Genomic DNA, 584 nt, shown 5'->3' with positions numbered 1-584 from the left:
GCATTCCATTCAATTGGGTACAGGAAAAACATTTAAAATATATACAATTTGGCCTTGAGTAGAAATTGTTCAATAATTTTGAGCAAATATTATATGTGCCATTAATTTAGGTGTAATAAAATCTGGTCTTTGTCCATTCTTTCAAGTCACCTCATGCTGCTTTTATACTAACCATATTCATATAGAATTTTTTGTTCTCACAACAATGTGAAGAGTTTATGGATTTGCATGTCATCTTTGCACAGGTGTCCTGTTAATCTTTTCCGTACCACTCCAATTATAGCATATGTACATTTTATTATTAATCAATTTACTCATTTGTTTACATCCCAAATGCTGCTCCCCCTCCTAGCTCCTCCCTCCTAAAGTCCCTCCCCTGTTCCCTCTCCTGTTCTCCTTTGAGAGGATGGGATCCCTGGGTATCCCTGCACCCTGGCACATCAAGTTTCTGCCAGATTAGGTGCATCCTCTACCATTGAGGCCAGACAAGTTAGCCATGAAGAGTAAGATACCCTGGACATCATTGCATCATTGTATGTTCTTTGAACCCAGAGCTCCCAAGGGTCCAGGTTTGTTTATTCTGT

The 584-nt window shown here is 39.2% G+C and overlaps 1 pseudogene; it reads right to left on the bottom strand.

The window, feature by feature from the left end:
• Nucleotides 1-201: 201 nt before the first annotated feature.
• On the bottom strand, nucleotides 202-314 carry LOC127688098 (uncharacterized; annotated as a pseudogene).
• Between the last annotated feature and the right edge of the window lie 270 nt (nucleotides 315-584).

Source organism: Apodemus sylvaticus, chromosome 6 (assembly GCF_947179515.1).
Source record: "Apodemus sylvaticus chromosome 6, mApoSyl1.1, whole genome shotgun sequence".
NCBI classification, from domain to species: Eukaryota; Metazoa; Chordata; class Mammalia; order Rodentia; family Muridae; genus Apodemus; species Apodemus sylvaticus.
Note: the sequence above shows the minus strand (reverse complement) of the source record. Positions and strands in the feature narration are given on the sequence as shown.